The following is a 22,177-nucleotide window of genomic DNA, read 5'->3' as shown; positions in this document are numbered from 1 at the left end:
TTGTGTTTTTCCTGATGCAAAAGGTCCAACAATTATTAACCTAAACAACAACCTCGCTATTGGCCTGACTGGTACATCCCCATAACTCCTGTTCAAACAGTGCAAAATCACACAGTTCAGGCCTGTATGCAACAGAGACAATCGGATGATTTATTTATGTAGCCAGTATAAATATATATATATATACAGTGGAATTTGTTTCCCAGTTACCAGCTTGGTTGTTTCAAAGTCAGTTAGGTAAATTTTGGATTTTTGGACCCGTTATGAACTTGTCACTTTGGCCACTGTATTTGAATGTGGTATTTTTGTGGGCCATTTGGGTTCTGACAGTTTTCTTTAAATTATTTTTTGTTTATTCTTGGATATCATTTAACTTGTGACTTCTGTACTTTTATTTAAAAAAAAAAAAAAATGAAGTGAAAGTAAGTGTGTGAGAGAGTGAACTCTGGTTGGCCTCGTTTGTTTAGGAAACACACTTTATTGCCTCTGTGACCAAACAGCTACATTTACCACATCATCTGCTAGGCACGCCCTTGGCTTAGTTCCTCCTTGTGGAAACACACAGGGGCACACCACGGTATTGTCATATCACACACTGTGACAAATCACAGTAGGAGCACTGAGCTCAGCTAGCTGCAGAAACCTGGTGTTGGTGTGGGTATGTACTATACTGTGCTCCTCTGTCCTATCGCTATCTGGGTCAGCTTGTTTACTAAACTCTTGCGCTCGACTAAAATGCAGTGTCAGCACTGTCAAGTGTGGCCTTGAGCTTGTGTTTTGGCAACTGTTTGTTATTCTTAGTCATGCTTTAGTTTGCTATATTTGCCTGTGTGTGACAAGATGCGACATGAATCTGAATGTCTTCTTACAAAACAGTGCTGACGTTTATATGGCATACAGTGAGAGTTGTTATTGTTTTGGTTTTAATGACACTGAGAACCCCACACAGTCAGCACTGTGGTTTTCCTGCACCTGTGCTTCCCAGGGATCACTCATCAGTCATTTGATGTTATTTTAAGCACATGTGCAAAGCTGGTCTTAATGAAATTTTGTATTTAAAGGTGGCATTGGTGACAGACAATGAAGCAAATCCAAACTGGAATTCTTCTCATGCTGGATTACACATGGCCATGTCAGCCTTGTATGCATGCTGCATGATTGTTGTAATGTGAATTCAAAAGTGGCCAAAGAAGGCAGACGAATATTTTAAACTGCAGTATGCTTTCAGTTTGCTGGATCGATGATGCAGTTATGTAGAATTGTACTCTCGAGGTCTGACAGTTGTATAACTAGGTATAGTCAGATGTGCAACAACCTTGATCACATTATAGTGGTATTTACTCCAGATAATGTTTCAAGAATCAGGTCAGAAACCACCCAAAAAGCACCCAAATGACCCGTCATAAGGTGTGACGCAGCGGTATCAGCAGCATGACACGGAGAGAAGCTAAACGAGGAAAGGAGCGATATTAGGAGGGGTTGACGGATATGAACACAAAGAATGGTCACTTCATTTTTAGGAGTTACCGATGTTCAGGTTTCCCATTTTCTCAAACTTCTGTGTCTAACGTGTAACAGTGGAGCAGCATCACAGTATTGCAGAAGCTGTATAAAGAGTTTCCTATATTCTAGATATGCTGCCATGTAGCTACAGCCAAGGTGACTGCCACTTCTAAGGTGTGTAACATAGCAACAGCATTACGACATGTAACCACAACAGTTGCATGTTATTAGTCACCAATGTGACAATGGGGCGATCAACATAATTTCTGAAATGTTGCTAAGATGATGTCTTTCTTTCTTCCAACTGCTAACCAAGCCGTACATCGTTGGCTCCGTCACTTCAGATCCGTATTGTACATTTGTGTAATTTTACAAGTCTGCAATCTCCACAATTTAACTTTCAAACTCAAAAGCGGCATCTACCTCCACATATTCCATTGTCTGCTTGGATTTGCATAAACAATGATAATGTATTTGCTGGTGATGTCACTATGCCGAGCTCTATACTCACATTTATTTATAGGGTAGGTTGGGCATGCAGGAGTGACACCCGCTACACCTGCTTGTTTGCTGTGAATTCTCTGCACAGTTGCCAGCTCTGTTCTCACATGAGTTTAGCTGAACCTCATACACACTTTTTGCTAGGGATCCGGCAGACTGTTTCTTTTTCTAGCCGACTGTGTTGGACATCTGCCTTCTCGCAGGTAAAGTGTCGAAAAAGTTCCCACGTAGAAAAATCCCCTGAATGCCGAATGCATTGAAACAATGTGTACACGTCAGATAGCTATGAAAGGACTCACTGAAATTTAAGCAACAGCATATTTTTGCGTGTTTAAACCCTGGTGAACTGTCCTGGTGTAACTTGATGGAGGAAAAGAAGTTGAAGGGGAGAAAAACCAGTTGCATGTACAGAGGCACGTAGCTCATCACCTGCACTCTACCTTAAATCTGACAGTTTCCTGAAAGCGAATACTCGGTCAGCTCAGGCTATCATTAAAACAACTTTTAAGTTTGTGCCCCACAGCTCCAGTACGAATACAGTATAACATTTCAGAAGGTTTTATGTGCGCTTTGACGTCATTACTAAAGCTGGGACCTTACCTCATTCTGAACTCCCACCTCAGTCTGGTATCGAGGTCAATGTTTCTGCAAGACAAATCACGGTACTGTATGTACAGGAGCAGTGCGTTTTTTACACTGTGCTGTTGTTGCTCTGCATTAGCTTTGCTGGAGGGCTGCTGCATGTTGTTAGTGATGCATTCTGCTCACTAGCCCCGACAGCATGTTGTTCGGGTAGCTTGTGTGTGCGCATGGCTTGTGTGTTTGTTTGCACATTACACACTTGTACATGTTTGTGTATTTGAACAGCACATTGATGTGTATACACCTGGGCTCCCTTTAGATTTCATTGAATTTAAGTAAACTGCACATTTTTATGTTCCTGTTCTTGCTGCTGGTGCTTCTTACTTTTTAGATGCTAGTTTTACATCTTTAATTTTATAATTTGTCCATGGGTTTCTGAAATGGGTTAATACTAACTGAAAATTAAAAAAGCAAACAAGTATATGTATCTGTTGTGTTGCAGCACAGGCTCACCAAGTATCTGTTGTAGATCTTACTGGTTGTGGGATTGTTTGCCCGTATTAGTCTCTTAGTCATTATAGAGGGAAACCTCTTGAGACGGAACAGAAATAAACAGGCTGTCGCAAGATAACAGATTGCACTCCATCACATCCAGTGTTCGCTATATCTTATGAGTTTAAGTTACTTAAGAAGCAATATTGCATAATATCCTGTGTATTCAGATTGCAACATTGCTCTTTTATAAAGAAAAGATCCACCCTAAAGTCGTTAAGCAAAGATCGAGGAAAAGCTGCATTTATATTTCACAGCCTGTCAAGTCATGTAGATATGTCAATTTAGATTTGTGAGTTGCCTTGTTCTGTTTTTCTTAGCACAAATTTTATTTCTCATCACTAGCTAAGCCAGAATTATTGTGTTGCACCTTCAGTTTTAAGTATTAGTAAAGAAATAAGGATGACCAGATACTGTTTAGATTGTAGAAATGTCTTTCAGTAATAACATACAAAATCCTAATTTAAGTTGAATCAGTGATACTGGTGCAGAAGATGCATGATGATGTTTTACAGGTGGCTTTATCATTGTATCCATTATTTATCCAACACTAGCTACTTACTTTACTTAATGGCTGCCTTATTATAAAGGGGTTTACACAGCTTGTAGCTCAGTTGGTAGATTTTTATGGTGGATGCCCTTTATTGTGCAACCCCCAACGCATTTGTGTCTCCTCCCTGGACACAGTCCCTTGGGCATTGTGTATGCTAGGAGAAGACACTATATTGTGTGGTATAGATTGTGGTAGCATTTGGACATTGTTTTATAGTATAACTTTTTGTAAAGGGTTGTTTTTTTTTTTTTTTTTTTTTTTAAAGGTAATTTTCAGTTCAGCTTTTTACAGACGTAAAGACAAACAGACAGAGCACATGAGAGGAAGCATTTGGCGACAGTGGGAACGACAAACTCCCTTTTGACAGGGAGAAACTCTCACAGCACCAGGCTCAGGGAAGGGCCGCTTGGGAGTGAGGGACGGAAGATGGACTGTTAGAGAGCCAGAGAGTAACAATCGCTAATGAATAAATGCAGAGTGGTGTATAAATCAACAGTGAGTGAAGAAGACCTGTTCAGTGCAGCAAATCAGGGTGACCTGAACAAGTTTTATCAAAGTTGAGCCTAATCTGCTCTCCTGAATCCAAACTGGGAGCTGTTTCCATAAAAGCGGGGCCTGAAAGCTGTAGGCTCTGCTTCCCATTCTACTTTGTTCTTGTGGTTCCTAGGAATATTTTTCAAAGTACTCTGTTGGGATGATGTGGTTTTAAATCCGGTTTTAGGTTTAACAGGAAGCCAATAAAGAGAAAACAATATGGGGCAAAGATGCTCTTTTTCTAGTTCCCAGCAGTACTCTGAAGTAGTCCATGTTAAACTTTGATTAAATATAAAAATAATTTAAATAAATCTGTTTTTCCTTTAAGCATTTTAAACAGATGACAAACCGTTATCAGTTCTCACTCTCAGACACTGTTTCCACTGAGGATGTATCTGTTGCGGTCGAGAGGAGATACCCTATCAGATGTATGTGGTGTTGTGTCACATGTTTTGGACTCTTGTCACAGGATGGAAAGTATGGGAATGTTGTATTTCCTTTACCTCAGCAGAGGAAATCTCTGGCAGGGATCATCTTTTGTTCCATCCTTTCAGGATGGTTACTGATATGTTTTGGGTGTGAGGTTAAACAAACACAACACGTTCGTGTGATACCCGCAAACTGTGTCTCTGAGCCCTTGATGGGCCGGTAACACAGTATGGGGTTTCAAGAACAATAGTTTTTAACTTGCACAAGTGTCATTTGTCTTGTGCTCAAAGCAGTGTTGCTAGAGTTGTTAATAGTTTGAATCTCAATCTGTTTTATTGTTCCTGAAAAGTCTGTTTCATGGCCTGTGGAACATCACAGTAAGGGGAAATCATGACAAATCGATTTGTGACACATCTGTGTGGGAGTGAGTTTAACTTTTCAAGTCCAAAACATTTCCATCATGGACATAATGAGAGCACCAATAATTTGGTGGATGCCAAATACTTGCTGGAAATGACTTTCGCAAGAATCTAGAGGGGAAAAAGTTTTAAAAACTATTTTAATGCAGTTTAAAGTCTTTGATTATTTAGTGCAACAGGCTTTATGTTTTATGTATAAATGTGCTTGTAAAATTCCAGATTGTTTGGATATATATGTGGTGGCGGGAGAGATCAGGCTCGGTCATTTTAGTGTTGAGTTTTACTGGAAGTCTTTTCATTAGCAGAGCTTGAAAGTCTTGAAATGAAGTGTGTTAGAATTAGGAATGTCCATCTTACAACAGTCTTCAAAATAAAATCAAAAGCACATCTGCACACAGGCTGTAAGTTGAAGCTTAGTTGAACCTATTAGAGATGGGTAATGTTATAATGTCATGGAAAAATGCATCAATATAGTTAACTCATTGATTTGTGGAGAAATAATCTAATTTTGATGGAGCCAATATGACGCAGATACCTTGACTTTGGGTATCTGCTGATAGAGAAGACTGATCTGGTGCCAGTGTTAAATTGATGAACTATATTCCTCATACTGACAAACCGGCTGAAGGTCATTCTTTTCTTTTTAAGGGAACATCAGGCTTGAAGTTACTGTGCTAACTCTAGAAAATACATTTGTAACAAATGTATCCAGGAATATAAATTTACCAAAATGGTATTTAGTGGCTAAAAATGTACTAACAAATATTTGAATACCAGTGACAACAGACCAAAGAAATTCAGTGGAAAAAATACTGAAAAAGGTATTATTGTTATTCACCTAATTTATTTGCACTCTTGTTAGTGTGAAGCAATGAAGCTGATATCAGATGATATAATGATATTAACTGAATTGACGACAGCACATCATGTCCCATTAAATGCTTGCTGACAAGTGTTTAATGGAATATCAGCAAGAGTGAGAGCGAGCAAGAGCCGGCTCTGAAAGCATCATTAGGATCGGGCTTTCATTTTGGGTTAGCCAACTTGCAGTTTAGCTTCAAAAAGAATCATTCATACAAAGAAAAGCTGTTGATGTAATAAATATGAAGTATGTCCAAACTACTGATCCTTTGCAACTTCCTCCATGCTGTCGTAGCTGGTGCACAGCTGCTGATGCATGGCGTAGTAAAGACTCAATAGACCTGCCAACTTAAGACGGATATCTGTTCCAAGTGTCAGATCAGTGTTTTAACCAGAATGGCGCTCCCATTAAGTACTGTTTAAATGCCCTTGTGCAAGACATCGCTGTGTTTCATTTGAATGCACATCAGCTTCAGCTGCTGCACGGCCGAGCCTGACCTCTCGCCTAAACAAAGCGGAGAGTTTATCTTCTGGGATTAACAGTGTATCGCATTTTGGAGTTGTTATTGTTAATAAAATAAACTGTAACAAAAATGAGTGCTTATCGGGGTTGTATGCAGGATAGTTTTTGTCATGTACTTTGCCTGAACCCATCTTTCAGCATGACTCTCTTCCTGTTAAAGCAGCTGTCTGATCTGTTCAGATGGGCTTTGTGAGTGTGGCTGACTGCCAACAATGAACACAAGATGAACCTGAGCGAGCAACAGAGGGCTCTGACACTGCACAAGAACAATGGACAACATTTAACAATATTAGTCTGGAAAGTTTATCTTTTAAGTACATGAACATGATGATATCATTGGTCAGTGAGTTTCTTATTGAATAAATGCTGTTGTCGAGTCTTAGTGATGAAAAAGATGTTATTTAACACTGCATAAGCTGTTACGGGTTTGTGGTGCTAGTGTTTGGAGCTGTTTCGTAGCCCACACAGGATTCATCTGATGCTTAATGAAAACTGGTTTGCCTTGTGTTGAAGGAGAACTGTTTCGTTTGGGTGGGGCATGTTTATTGATGCGAGCATTCACATTATTCATTTTGATTAGTCAAATTACGAAAAGCATAGGTGTAGTTTAGTATAACTTCACTCTAGTATTTAGTTTTCATATCTATTTAGATTTTTTTTGAGGTCATGAGTCAGGGTTGTATTAAACTGACAGAAACCAAGGGGCAGCTGTGACTCAGGAGGAAGAGTTGGTTGTTTACTAATCTGGATATTCCTCCAGTCCTCATGTTAAAGCTTTCTTTTGCAAGATACTGAACCTCTGAAAAACACTCTGGGAAGTTTGTGCATGTTTGATTAAAAAGTATATGTAATAAACAGCAACAAAAATGAATGTGGGTTGTATTGAAGAAGTGCTTTCAGTGTTCAGCATGAGTGGAAACACATTTTTATCTGTACACTTTCTAAGAGTGGACTAAAATATATTCTCAATCATTTGACTAATGGAGAACATAATATCCAAAACAAAACACTGTTTTGGCATGTCTGATGTCATGTTTAGATATTGCTACTCCTGAAACATTTAAAATGGGCTTAAGTGATTTTGAAATTTTTACTTTGGTCAACATTTTAAGGAAGAGTGGGTTTCAAAAAGTACTTGTACTCTATCGTAGGGACAAGCATGAAGGAGAATATACTAGAGGCAAGGTCTGTAGTGAGCTGGGGTAATAGAGTTGGGTGAATCGTAGAAGTATTTTAGTAAATTCCTAAACTTTAAACTCATAACTCAGAGTGGGAATCAAGATAACACGCCACAAATTGTTTGCACATCTGATGTTTACATCAGGTGTGACGTTTTTGCAAATAGAAGGTGGAGAAAACTGTTCGATAGCTCAGGTTTTTTCAGCTGAACAGATTGGAAATGAATGACTGGATGTGATAAACGACTTTAATTATATATTTATTTTTTTTTCGTTTTTAAATGTCAACACAATAGTAGCACAGCTGTGGAAAAATTTATCCGTAAATTTATCAGTAAAAAGCAGCGTCTACAGCTGAAAGCTTCTGGGGCTTTCAGAATGCAAGGCAGCACAGAGGGACTCGCACCATCTGACAAACTGCTGTTGGAACTCAAGGAGAACAATTAAGAGTGAAAGTTAAGCAAGCTAAATGTAATATGTCTCATCTAATCTGATTTCCAGTGATTTAATTTGAGAATACTAGAGAGTAATTCAGTGTACTGTAATTAAATCAGTTGTAGAAACTGAAGAAAAGGTAAAGGCTTGCGTACTTGTGCAGCTTTGTTAACTGACTGTAAGTCCATGTGTGTTTACTTGGATAAATGGTTTTATGTCTTACATCTGAATAACATTTTAAAAACGATCATCTGCTGCTGCATCCTGCTGAACGCGCAGAGTTCTGACAGCCTGCCTGATCAGCCATCTGTTCTGAGACTGATGGTGAAAATAAATCTTAAAGCATGCCAGCATTTCCTTTAGGTTGTCCTCAGGATTTGACAGTTTTTTGCTTTGTTGTGTGCCCTGATCTCACGCTGTCTACTCCACTCACTCTTGGCGTTTTTTAAAATGTCAAACTCCCAATGTGGATAAATCGGGTCGATAGCTGTAGAGGGAACACCTGTCCTCTTCTTCATGAGTCTGAATTTAAAGACTGTCAGACTTTGAGGTTTTCACTCATCTCTCTAAGCCCTTTTGATAAAATCAGAGTAATGAGTTGTTGTGTAACTGCTGCAAAACTAACAAGTCTGCAAAGTTCTCTCTCATCTTGTCCATTTTTATTTTATTTTTTTAAGTAAAGAGGTCTTTGTAATAGTTGATGACCTGGAGGTGCTATCACTCCATTAGAAGTGACCTAAAAATGGTTAAAAACATCATTAGTAACCTCCCCTAATAAGGCTAAAGCAGTAAGTGGTTAAAACGTTGCATTTAATTTGTCTGGACTTTATGTAATAAGGCTAAAGGGGGTCATGCTGCGTGGTTGGACAGTCACATCCTCCTAATCAGTAGGGCCACCACAGTGGTCAGCAAAAAACGGTTATGTAACTGTCCCTGCATGTCGCCCAAGGAAAAAATGATTAGTATGTTAAGTGCAGTGCCGGGCATTGTTAATGACTTGAAGCAGTTCTTTCTGCTAGTTCCATTTCTCTAATGCAAATTATTATTTCTGCTGACGGTGTGAAACTGTGGAAGCACAATAACCAAGGTTTAGGTAAATCATTGGCTTTGCTGCTCTACTAGAGTTAGGGTAGATAAATACCGAGGTCTGAATGGAGAACCCTGGACTTCTGTCGTATCACTCAGCCAAAGAACTCGGTGGTCTGCTGACTTCACCATCGGAGCTGTGAAAGAGTACAGACTCTCTGTCAATGCTTCTCACACTTCTCATGTCAGTCCACACCTGAGAACTGGAGGAAAATTCCTTTCTCCACCTCCACTAACACAAAAAACATTTCAACCAGGTGGTTTCAATTCCTGTTTAGCCAGCCAACCTGGACAGATGTGTTTCCATAACTACTGTAGTAGTACTGGGGCTTTTTACATTTATACAGCCTCATGCAGTGCTCCAACAATACATATTTCTAGAACCAGCTGAGAATTCCAATCATTGTGTCCACAGTTAGGTAATCTAGACAGCAGGAACTCCTCTTCTTCATCTGAGACTGACAGTCCAACATTCACACTCGTGTGAGGCAGTGATCGACTCGCTGTATAAAATTTAACTTCCTAGGACCTGGCGTCTACATATGTGGACATCACATTTTGAGTTATTTAGACCAAAATACTCAATTTTGCTCTACAAGGGCCTGATATCCACTTACGAGGACATTATACTGCTACTGTTGTATTTTAAACGAATAGCCTCATATGCCAACACACTTGCGTACAGAAAAAGCCAACCACACATCATTGAAAGGCGATGATGCTATGCACAGGTCAAAGGCCGAATGGTTTTAACTGAACAGTAAGAGAAATAATCCAAGCAGAGATCTCTAAGAACTGTCCTTTACCATTTAGATTTTTCTGGAGCCAAACATGGCCATATTTAGACTAGAGGATAGAGCTGTGTTTCACAACCTTTTGGATGCACAGCACATATATTTCACATTAGAAAAATCATACGGCACACCAAGAAACAAAAATCTCACAAAAAGCATTTTCATAATTTTTCCTGAGCACCAGGTATTGCGGAAGTCCCCAGTATACCTGTTGGTGGTGTTGGTGTTGGTGGTGTTTGTTTGTTTTCTTTTGCTTTATTCTGACCAGTATTCATGGTAGGTCCTTCATCTGGATCGGAATTTTCCAGGACCCAGATCAGATCAACTACTTTTTCTTTTCAAATATTTATCTATTGCAATCTTCGCACAGTGGTTGGGAAACATTGGGATAGAGTACTAAGTTAGCAGTGCTTTAGTATAAATATTACTTGCAAACTTAGTTGGCATATAACACACAAACATGGGTACCTGTAAAGTATTACAAAGTAACTAGAACAAAATGTTAGAATTTCATTCATCAAAGTTGAAGAAAGACTTCTTGGATGGCCTGTACCTCATAGGAGACCATACTATTGGGTAAATAATCCCATACATTTAAAATTAAATTAAATTAAAACATCTTGATGCATGATCAATCATCCAGGTAAGGAAATTGGGGTACTCTAAAAGTTATTCTCAGGCCTACTTTAGTTAGTTACATGTTGATCTAAATAAGCACCGACCAAGCCTAAATGTTCCCAATGTTTTCGCACTACCTTGTTCCATATTTATGTTACACTTCTGTAATGTTTCTGATGTGATATTTTGCGTCACTCCCCAAATTCCCAGTAACCAATTGTCATTGGAATGGAATTCAGGCGCAGCACTTAGCAAAAACACATTTAACATGCTGTCAGTCTGCACTCGCGTTCTTCTACAGTGACCCGTGCTCCCCGGTGTTGACACAGTTGGTGTTTATGCAGATGACATAGATGTCTATCAAAGGCAGACCGTGTCCCTCAGGCCTCCTGCTGCTTGGTGTAGCCGCTATTACAGTACAGAGGTACAGCCTAGTCTCCATGTTGGAAACTGCTGACCGCTGTGACCTAGAACACACACTGAGAGCAGTGCAATTGCTCATACATGCACAATGAGTTCTAAATGAGCCACATCCAGAGATGGCCAGGGTACTACTGGGAAATGGTAGTGAAGGGATAATTAAAGTACACAATTAAACGTTTGTCAAAGAAGAGGGGGAAAAAACATTTAACATTTCATTTGTAGGGAAGCTAGTTAGATACAAGGTCAGGGACGTCTAAGTATAAACCTCTAAAAGCATGGAACGTAAACAGTCACCACAGCCAGCCGTGATATTTGACAGATAACTTTAGAGTATTTTTAATTGAATTATCAGCATAAAAAAAAGTGCAGCGGTCCAATTCAGTGTGAATTAATGAAGGTGCAGCCTTCTAGATAGCAGTTTACACGTGTCACCCGACACAGTCATGCCCTTAACTTTAAGCATCAACTGGATTCAAATCGGTGAATAATACATAAAGGCAACTCTTCATGGGCTTGAGTAAATTCACTAGAGACCCAAATCCATTTTTGTACCAGACGATAAAAGTATTAAATTCATGCATGGAGTTGAGCATTTTAATCGTAAAGTCTTTGGGGATCAATTGGCTTTTAAGGGCAGCCTCAAGTGGCCGTTTTCAGCCCCAGATGTTATCCCTTGCTACTAAGGCTGCTAAATCTAGACCAGGGGTCTCGAACTCCAGGCCTCGAGGGCCGGCGTCCTGCAGGTTTTAGATGGGTCCTTGATCCAACACAGCTGATCTAAATGGCTAAATTACCTCCTCAACATATCTTAAAGTTCTCCAGACGCCTGGTAATGTACTAATCATTTGATTCAGGTGTGTTGACCCAGGGTGTTATCTAAAACCTGCAGGACACTGGCCCTCGAGGCCTGGAGTTCGAGACCCCTCTAGACTCCAGAACTAAACTAGTTCTTGTTCTTCTTATTTTGATAATGTTTGAACTAGTTTAACAAATTGTGGCCATTCCTGTTGTTTTCCTGATGGAAGTCCATGACACATTTCAGATTTTAGCTAAAATTAAATGTCTTCTTTTTTTGTTTGGATTTTTGGAAGTATGTTAAATTACTCAGATGGGATAATGAAAAGGCTTCAGGCTTGAGGGGAAAAAAAGTAGACTATTACTTTATTGTGAGAGCTGTCTACCTTTGATTTTAGGTTTCGGTTTCATTCATTCCTGGCTAATTTGCTGTATTTGTATTTCAGGATTACAGACTTCATAAGCGCACAATGAGTAAATGTTTAAACCAGTTGCATGCATCAGCCTCTGTGTCAGATGTCCTCACCGCAGACTCACAATGTTTTTACTGAGTTTTACTGAACTTGGAGGTAGAAAGTAAAAAAAAAAAAAAAGTTTTTGTGTTTGTTTTTGTCCTAGTTGGCGAGACGTCATTACCTCGGCCAGTCCCCAGAGAGGTAAGAAATTTGACATCAGCATGCACCATTTAAGCTTCTGCACAAGCTTTCGCAACACCTGTTCACTGCATAAACACCACAGCGCTGCTTTGAGTATTATTTTACAACAGAACAGAGGATGGTGAATAAAGTCTCAAATGTAGTGTTGAGTGAAATGGAAAGTTCTTATTTTTTTTCGGTCTGTAGTCCAGATGTCTCCACCCTCCTCTATGGTTTTATCAAGGACAAAGGAGGTACATGGAGTGTAATACTGAAAGGTTTGTGGAGAGCCTTGACTTAATAACACAGCTTTGGTCAGTGGTAAACTTGTGGCCAGACTTTTTATGTGCTCAAAGTCATTCTTTAGAGAAAATGGCACCAGACCTTTCTCTTCTGCAAAGTAGCTCAAATTTTAATCGCCTTTAATGTGCATTTAGGCTGTTAACACATAGGCTGCTTCCACTTTTGGTGACTGATATTTTTAAGCCTATTTGTCACTCTTGTTTTTCTACTCCAGCGCAACTTTTATGTCAGTACCAGCTTTATAATGGAGACCTTGTGTTTATTTCGCTTCTAGAATTTGAAAATCTTACAACTAATACGGATGATTGCATAGGCTACAGTGCTAAAGCTTTTGCACTTTTTATGAAGTGGTGCTATTTCTTTTAGTTTATAACCAATATTGTTGAATCTTTTATACATTTAATTTCCCCAAAAAACAAAAGTCAGTTTAAAAATGTATTATTATAATTTTTTTTTTAATATATACTAGAGATGGACCGATCCGATATTACGTATTGGTATCGGTCCGATACTGACCTAAATTACTGGATCGGATATCGGCGAGAAATAAAAAATGTAATCCGATCCATTAAATATCAAAAAAGCAGCTCACAAAACTTGCGACACGGCGTAACTCAGCTCATAAACCGTAGCACGTTGCAGCAGTATGCGTCATGTGATAGAGCGGCTGTGTGTATTTGTAGCCTTGCTACCAAACCAGCATTTCATCTCCGAGGAAGTTATCCCAGAGAGAAGTAAAGCAAGTGTGTAAGTTCATCTCTGAATGTTTGTAAAGCATTCCCGCATTAAGCTTAACAACCAATATATATGGGCGACTGCCTCTCTCTCTCTCTCTCTCTCCCTCTCCTGCCGCTACTTCAATCGTGAAACTGCTTAACGATCAGCTGATCGGCTTTTTTGTCGCAAGTCCGTCTCTCTTCTTTGTTTTTGGCCCACTTTGCACCAGAAAGAGGAAACCAGCGGCTGAACAACAGCAGCACGTTTAAGCTTGATAAGCTGTTGTTAGAATTTATTTAATATTACTTTCTACACCAGGATCCTTTTCACGTAGCTGACGGCTGGTAACTGTGCAGGGGCCGATCTAGCAAAGTTTAGCCAGGGGCCCGATAGGGCATTAACAGGAAAAGGGGCACAAAGACATACTTTTCTTTCTTATTCTCATTTAAAATGTCTAGCTTTTAATAAATAATTATCTGAATCTTACACCCAAAGTTTTAATCTGATGTAAAATGTATAGAAGTCCATTACTGTATATAGTAACTGTTAAGTCTAATATACCCTAGTAAGCTATAGTACTTTTCCTTTGGGAAGGTACCATCTGTGCAGTCTGCAATTCTGTTGAAGAAAGATGTTGAATCTATTTAATTATTCTTGAAAAATAATTTATTTCTGTGCATTTTTTTTCGCCCTGCATCAAATTAAAGTTGATTACATCGATTAAGCATCATGAGGTGGAGGGTGGGGGTGGTTCCTATTTTTTTTTTTGCTGGGAAGTTGCAACCCTATTAGTTAGGTTGCTTAATATTTCTGCTAAGTACTCTTTAAAATACCAGAATAGGGAGGATGGAGTAGGTTTAAGTTTATTAGATTGATCAGTGTTGCTGAACTATGAAATATTTTGGGCGCAGTGTATTTTTTACATACAGGTATAACAGAATAGCTTTAGTGTTGTTGTTTATTTAAACTTGAGTATGAACTTATACAAAATGCAGCAAGATATTAAAAAAAACAGTTTTATTGATTAAAAAAAACACACTATATCGGATTCATATCGGTATCGGCAGATATCCAAATTTATGATATCGGTATCGGACATAAAAAAGTGGTATCGTGCCCTCTCTAATATATACAACTGTCCACATACTGAACACACGTTAGAAACTTTTCAGATTTTCCAGTTCAAAACCTTAAATATGATTCCTGGTTATAAATAAAGCTCGTGGTTGGTGGCTGCCGTTCTTCTGTTTTCAAATGATAATCTTAATGTCCTTGAATTTTGTTCTCTCGTTATCTCGAATAAACTTCCACTGTCCACAGAAGCCCACAGAACCCTTTTCCACTGCAAAATGGGTTTTGTTCAGTTTGGTCAATAATTCTTCAGGATGTTTGACCATCTTCAGAATTTGAAACTACAAGGCTTTTTTCCAAGTCTTCTGATGGAAGCATCGTGTAGTTTGAGTTTGTGGGTACCATATGGCAGTATTGCTTTTAGTTTGAAAGCCAATCCTGATCCAATAGTCACCAAATGCAGCTGCATCACAGAAACACAATAACTACACTGTGCCTGCGGATATGCCTGTGCCTGATATCGGAAACATTTTTGAATCTTTAATATTTATCCTTAAGTAAGGAAACCTTGATGCAGTTAATTACTTGGTGATTGAAAAACTAGAATTCATTCAATTCTAGGATTTTGACAGTACGATAGTGGATCAGATATCCGTCTGATACTGACCCACAAAGCTGGATATTGGTGACATGAGATGATCCATGATCCGATCTATTCATTTGAGTTCTTTATTCTGTATCTATGTCATCACTCAAAGCTGATGTAATGTGGAGGAAACTAACAGCAGAGCAGCAGTTTGGAGGCATTTCTCCAAATCCTAAAGATATTATTGGATCAGAACCAGTAAAAGCTGATTCCAGCCATCCATATCTAAGACAACATTTTTGTGTTTCTTGTTAATTATATTTAAAACATTTTCTTTGGGCTCGGCACTGTAACACTGTTAATCCGTAGTATGTTTGTGACTCATTGAATTTTAGGGAACTCCCATGAGTTTGATCTCCTAGCCAAAGTCTGATTCCTTCTTATCTGATAAGTGAAAGGATCTTTTTCTGTGTTTACAGCAGTGGTGTGCTTTCTGTTTTGGGCCCTTGACGTACGAGTGACACAAGATCTCCCTCCTCTCACTCTCTCCTCTTTCACTCTGTATGTCTTTACTTGATCTGTCTCTCGTTATGCACCTCACTCTTATCTTACCCTGTCACTCTCCCTCTTTCTCTGTCAGATATTTTTAAAGGATCTCTCTCAGACGTAGTTGGGCAGATTTCCCAGGGCTTGTGAGGTCAGAAGAAGTCAGCGTAGCTCTGATTGCTGGTGTGTCTCAAAGTTTTGCATACCAAGTCGTCTGCTGCTCACGTCTTAAGTGACACTAGCACTTGTGTCTAGTTCTTTAAATCCTGTATGAGAACATTTCAGGTCCCAGCAAGTTTAACTGCAGACACAAAAGTGCTTTAGAGTCTGTGCTTATCTCTGAGCACTGCTGGAGTCAGACTCTTGGATAATATTATCCACTATTATCCTTCTAAAACATGCATGTACATTTTGTTTTACATTTGCTTTCCCAAACCCATATTCAATGTCCAAGCAACATTTTGAGCAGCGAAAACTTTGTTTTGCATTAAAATTTGTTTAAACCCCCCCCATTGGGATAGCTCTTTTTTTCATTCTGATAATTCTCTTGTACCATCTGATTTAGTATTGTTCTTGACAAGGATTCAGCTCCAGTGGGAATCCGTTGCTGACAGCTTTGTGATTTGGACATATTTGCCATTTAAAGTGCAAACTGCAGCTAAGCCATCTGGCTAAGCTTCTAATGCTCCATTTATAAATTATACCACAATAGAAAGTGGATTAACGGCTGTCGATGTAATCCTTTAATGAGTTTCGTAGTGCTTTCTGCGATTTTGTTTATCCTGCAGCAGAAATTCAGAAGTAATATACACTATTGAACTGTATTCAGTATCTTTGTAATTGCATTTTCTTGTAATAATGAATCTGTTACTCAAACAAGGCTGAAGTCCAGGTTTTTGGCCTTTCCTGTTATCGAGCACAGAAGTTATTAACATTTTTGGCCTCTGGGGAAATCCCTCAAGGAGTAAACACTGGCATATTCCCTAACGAGTAAATATGGCAAACGTGTGGCAAAAGTACAAAATGTTACTGTTCTGTGTGTTCTTGCTGCTGAGAAGACATAAGCGACAATTAGCGTGCCTTTGGTGACGTATTTATCATCAGAGGTTTTTGGCGCCTCCCAGCTTTGAGGGGGAAAACGCAGCTTTTCAGTGATGTAATAAAGGAGGATGTAAGATCACTAGAAAAGATGATTAAAAAATTCAGCGATGTCACAGCACACGGCAGAGGAGACGAGCTATGAGAGACACTAGCCTCGTTTAAATTCTTGCAAATGTTAATAGAGGCTGTTGTGAAATGGGTGAAATGAAATGAAACTAAGGAAAATGGTTTTTAACTAATGTTTCTTGCTCTTCATTTGACTTATTTGTGCAGCAACTTTAATGCCTTGAGAAGTTTTTTACATCTGTCCTGTCTCTTTGTAAACCAATCTAATATGACTGTTTCTATGAGTGGCTGAAAGTCATAGAAACAGTTGGCATCTCCTAATAGTCGAGGTCTTTGTAACAACAATGACAGAAGTATAAAACCCAAGCTGCCCAATGAAGGTGAGTGTCAGCACAGAAAGGTTGATAAGCTAAGTAGCTCAAAAAAACAAAGCACAAGACCCGAGTATTTATAGGAGCAGTAATGCTAAGACTGAAAGTTTCCATGTGGACGTGGATTGACCAGTGTGCTGTGAATGGCACTCGTCTCCAGCAACATTTGATCTAAAAACATATTTTTGAAGATTGGCTCGTCCAAGAACTCATTGTCGTTTTTGTGTTGTGTTGTCATCCATCCACTTCCCATTTCCTCCTTTACATTTCCTTCAGTAAAGAGAGATGTACTCAACAATGCAGAATGGTAAAGCATGAGCAGCTTTGGATCAGGAAAATCTCCTCACCTTCGTGCGGTGTTCAGGCCCATCTGTGGTGCCTCACCCTGATCACAAAATGCACTGTGATATATTAGTCTTAGATAATTTTGCAGGGGACATGTCTCTCTAGTGGCTTGCTTAGTTCTGCGTTCCCTTTTTTTGGAAAGCCTTGGTCCACTGTCCAAGGATCTTGTAATTGCCCACTAAGGTTCAAGGAAGACTATACAGAAATATGGTTTAACAGCCTAACTTGGTTTTAAAAGTATTCCAGTTACTTTGTATTAATTTTGAGTTTTGTAGTTTTGGTTCATAAATATTGATCCAAAAACTGGCGAGCCATATACACAGACACCTACATTTAAATGATTAGAATTTACATTTAAATCCATCGACTTTTAGGGTAGAGTGCTGTAATCCTTACTTTTCTGCCAGCGATTGTAGCCGTCAACATGAATATTTTTTTTTTTTTTTTTTTAATTTGGACTTTGATGCTTAAAACTATGATTTCAAAAGCAAACAACACTTTTTTTGCTCTATTTAAAAAATGTGTAATGACACATCTCCTTAATGATGGACAAAGTTGAACACACATCCATTCTTTTTCCATTATTTCTGACACTTTCCCAGTCAAAGACAAGTCCAAACACATGCTAAGCTGGGTTCAGTTTAGAGAACACTCAGTGAATCTTCAGGATAAAGGAGGTTTGAATTATATGATTTTAACAATTCTCACTGCAGAGATGACCAGCTGTTATTGGGCACAGGCAGGAAATATAAACCTGCAAGCATTCAACCAAAGATGGATTTTATAAATGGTGGAAATTAAAAACCCATGCAGTTCTTGAGCTTTCAGGGAGAGTCTTTGGTGGAAATCACAAAAGCCTGGGCATATCTGACATGGATAATGATATAATGATGTTCAACCCAGCCCTACAGCATAGCGGGGCAGAGCTTACTACAATCCTCTTTTGGTGGAACTGTGTATTGATTTTTGAGGTGCTTGAATAGGTTTTGAAGTTGAGTGAAAAGACATTGTTGTAGTAGGTAAGAGATGCATTTTATTTTCTCCCTGTGACTTGCTGCACTGTCTGTTGGCATGGGCAGATTTGCGATGACCACGTTTAACAATATTAATCAAAAATGGTGTTTCCAAGGACTTGACACGCTGATTTATGGCTATGAACTGTTTTAATTATAATCAGAATGGGTGTCTCCCTGATGAATAACAGCTGTCTCTTCTGTGACTCATAAGTCCTGACAGCAGCCAGAGGAGTTGGTTGTTTTACTGTGTGTTTGTGCCTGTGCCTGATTGTGCATGTACTCTATTTGAATTGTTTCACAGCCAAATTTGATATGATTAGATAGCATCTGCTTTTTTTTTTTGCTTCTTTTTTTTTTTTTTTTTTTTTTTTTTTTTTTTTTTTTTGGTGCTAGTTTTGCTAAGATGGAAGAACAGGGGTCTGGCCTGATCTGGTCTGGCAGCTGTAAATGATCAGATTTATGGATGTCTGTTTGTGTGCCATGGTTTTGTGGTGCAGATCTCTGGTTTAGAGCCACATGATAGGTCTTGTAATCATCAGTCACATCCCAATGAAACGCAGGCTGGGAGTATGCGGCCACATCTTGACCGCATGCACAAATGCACATAGGAAATACAAATTAGCTGCCGTCAATTTCTTCATTATTTTGCTCGTATAGATACAAAAGCAGATATTTCACCAAGCATATAACACAGAGTCACAAACTGACACAAGTTCTGCTTTCAGCACTGGTGGCCTGTGGGGCTTTTGTAGTGCAACAAACAGCCGCTTTGTGCTTTGCAAGGATGGGAAAGTAGGAGCGCACTGACGCACACTTAAAAACACAAACACACATTCGTGCACGCGCACGCTCGCACACTGTGGAAGTGTCAAAGGCAGAGTGCAGTTCTGTCCTGCACAATGGGCTGTTTCATTAGAGCCCCCTCATGACACTAGAGCAGAAAATGGACTTGCAGTAAAGGGCGGATGAGGAGTCGGGAGTGTTACAGCTCAGCGCTCTGAGGTTGACATGACCTGACAGTGGTCAGGTCCATATTGGATAGATGGCTTCACTGACCTGACAGTCGATTGTAAATGGAAAAATGCATCATAAAATGCTTTTTGTTTGTGTGTCTTGATTAATAGATTCTGTAAACAGATGCATTAACACTCGTCTTGACCTTACTTGACTGGTAGCTGCCATCTTTTGTAAAATCATGTCAATTCCAGTGCTTCTAAATTGGGGGCTCTCAGTGTTTTGAAGCCAGTATAGCCTCCAGTGTGTTTCAATAGTAAATAGTTTTTTAATCATTAGTTTAGTGGCTGTTGCTTTTCTACTTGTACAGCTGTATTTGTCAGTGTAATTGACGGTCATTCTGCTGTGATTGCTAGAACAGAAGTAATATAAGAGAATGCTCCCAGGGTCTGCTTCTGTGGTGCTTTTGTGTGCCATGAAGCGTGGGTGGATGAAATGTATAGTACTGCATGTGGTCTTTGTTATGCTGCTGGACTTAGAAGATCTAGTACTAGGGGTTTCAATTTCTTTGCCCTAGTTCTGTTTTTGAAGTGGATTTGGTAAACAGTCAGATACTTTACGTCTCTCTCATCTGAAACTTTTTGTTTTATTCTTTGAACTGAACAAGGAGCGGACCTCCAAGCTGACAATAAATGTTAGAACTCTTTACTTTTACAGAGTCCAAAAGTAGAGAATTGCATTACTACAACTGGCTATAAAAGTACACCTTCCAAAGATGTTGTGTGTGGTTTTTTTTTTTTACTAGCCGGTCAATCCAATAGGCTCAAATTTAGAGGGTAGTGAGAGCCACAATTACAGATTATTGTCCACAACAGAGCCATACTTTTAAGTCATCGTACGTAAAACATCTGAAAGTGTTCAATCCAGTTTTTTTCCCAATAGCTCATCCGAAATTAATTTACAATGTGGGACAGATTTTAAAATGAAATAAAATAAGAGGTTGTTTTTATTTAATATTGTTGTTACTGAATCTGGCAGCTGGCAGTGGAAATGTGCCGTGGAGTGGGTGTTTTAAGTAACGATGTTTGGCAGTGCTCTGTGTTTGTCTGAATCTCTCCCTTCGTGTCGCCGTTGGAGTCAGACTTGAAGGCTGGGCCTCTCAGTCTCAGTCCTTTCAGTTATGGGTGAGATCTGCTTCATGTCAGAACTGCTCCCTCTGGACCGCACTGGGAGATGGAATTAAATTTTAATATTTTCCAGCAAATATTAAAATTTATGGGTTTTTTGCTATAGCTGACATTTTTTGACAACATGTTAAAGTATGTTTGCGTAATTTCATGGTAGTAATACATGTTTAACCGATCTGGTCTGTTAACAACATAGCTTTAGTGCTATTCTAAGAAGTCGATTAAACTGAGGTTCACGCTGTGGAGTTCAAGCCCCCGTCAAAATGTATCTTTTGACCGTAATATGCACCTCCTGACCTTGTGCCAGACGCGGACTCATTAGTGAGTCACCATGTTTTCTCCTGTCACATGATGTTGAAGTCAACGCAGGGAACTAAACGGAGCCCCCCAGTCCCTACCCCACATAGACCAAGAGTCTCCACACCTCATTCAGGGGGAGAAGGTTGTCTCAGGACACGGTTCATCTGAGTCTGTGAACAAACAAGGGAAAAATACATCTGGGTGATTAGTAAAGCAGAGTGCCTGGGGCCTATTTGTCAGCTTTAATTATAACAGTTATAAGACAAAAGTAATATTTTACTAATGAATAATTTATTAAAGGGTGCCGACCATATATGGCTAAAAGAGAAGAAACTTCATTGGCTTCTTAGGCGATTATTTTATGTTAAGCGATTATGCTGCTGATGCTTGTAGTATGAGCCCTTTCTATGCTTCGTTTTCTTGCCTGTGAAAACAGTCATACACAGATAATATTTTCCACTGTAGATGGCAGCTTTCTGCATTAATTATCCGAGTCGTTTGACAACACACGCCTCATATTTTGCTACGGCATACACAATAAATCCCTGTAATAGTCACTGCTTCGCTTTTTCTCAGCCATGCTTTATTTCTAATGTTGGACGCAAGCCAGTAGACCACTGCAGACTCTGCAGGTGAATCCTTGCACTTCCTCTGGGTTTTTCAGGGGATTTAAGCTTGCGTCAGCACTTGCGTTACTTTGGTACCCTCTTGGGTTTGCAGGGAGTAGAATGGGTTTATTTACTCAAGTTAAATTCTGGGTAGAGAGGTTCACTTTTTTTCCCCTTCTCTCTTTTTCTAGGCATTTAATCTGATTTATATCCATATTTTGTACTCGTTTGAAAAGAATGCATTCTTATTACATTCAAAGAATTTCTTTGTGATGCTTTAGTTATGCCAGTAGTTTGTACAGCCCTTGGCCAAAACTGTGTTGTTTTTGATGAGGAAATGCTGCATATTAGTCACATGTAGCAGTGGAAAGAACTGCTGATCATATCCAAGAATCATTTATTGTGGCTCAGGATGGAACAAATGGCAAATATGGCATTCCAGGACAATGTCAGCAGTGTTCTCAAATGCAAAATAGTGGTACAGATTAGAGAGGATGAAAAATCCTGAGAGTAAAAGCTTAAGAATACTGGTGGTGGACCTCTGATTGTGATGTTGGCAGGAAAAAAATGTTGCCGGTTTAATTC

At 39.2% G+C, this 22,177-nt stretch overlaps 1 protein-coding gene across 3 annotated transcripts in view; it reads left to right on the top strand.

Annotated features, from left to right (window-relative positions):
* Nucleotides 1–22,177, top strand: part of add3a (adducin 3 (gamma) a) — a 103,481-nt gene that overhangs the window by 5,484 nt on the left and 75,820 nt on the right. Inside the window, exon 2 of one of the 3 annotated variants that reach the window (XM_039613386.1) lies at nt 12,405–12,442. The exons of 1 other annotated variant lie outside the window; for it this stretch is intronic. The gene's annotated coding sequence lies outside the window, so the exon portion shown is untranslated. Of the gene's footprint in view, nt 1–639; nt 659–12,404; nt 12,443–22,177 lie in introns of those variants that run through there. One more of the 3 variants, XM_039613387.1, reaches the window with a different exon arrangement.

The sequence above is a fragment of the Oreochromis aureus genome, linkage group 6 (assembly GCF_013358895.1).
Source record: "Oreochromis aureus strain Israel breed Guangdong linkage group 6, ZZ_aureus, whole genome shotgun sequence".
Classification (NCBI taxonomy): Eukaryota; Metazoa; Chordata; class Actinopteri; order Cichliformes; family Cichlidae; genus Oreochromis; species Oreochromis aureus.
Note: the sequence above shows the minus strand (reverse complement) of the source record. Positions and strands in the feature narration are given on the sequence as shown.